Here is a 497-nt window from a genome sequence, read left to right on the forward strand (position 1 = left end):
GATTTGGTTCCAAAGAGGCCCCAAAGAATCAAATGAGGCCAAATTTGGGTCAAAAACGGGAAAAAAGAGACAAAATTTGGGGTAAAAATGGGGTAAAAAAGTAAAAAAAAAGAGGGAGATTGGTGCAGGTTTGGTTCCAAAGGTCCATGAAAGGTTCCTGAGGGATTTCCAGAAGGTTCTGGAGCCACCCCGGGGTTCTAAACTATCCTGAATGGTGCTGAGTGATGCTGGGATTCTAGACTATCCTGCCTGGTGCTGGGTGGGGTGAGGTTCTAGATCATTCGGTGGGTTCTAGACTATCCTGCCTGGTGCTGAGGTTCTAGATCACCCCTGGTGGTTCTAGACTGTCCTGAATGGTGCTGAGTGGTGCTGAGGTTCTAGATCACCCGCGGGTCCTGAGGCTCTTCCAGAAGGTCTTGGACCATTCCTGAGGGTCCTGAGCGTCTTTCAGAAGGTTCTGGATCATTCCTGAGGGTCCTGAGCACCTTCCAGAAGTT

This window comes from Parus major, chromosome 17, assembly GCF_001522545.3.
Source record: "Parus major isolate Abel chromosome 17, Parus_major1.1, whole genome shotgun sequence".
NCBI classification, from domain to species: domain Eukaryota; kingdom Metazoa; phylum Chordata; class Aves; order Passeriformes; family Paridae; genus Parus; species Parus major.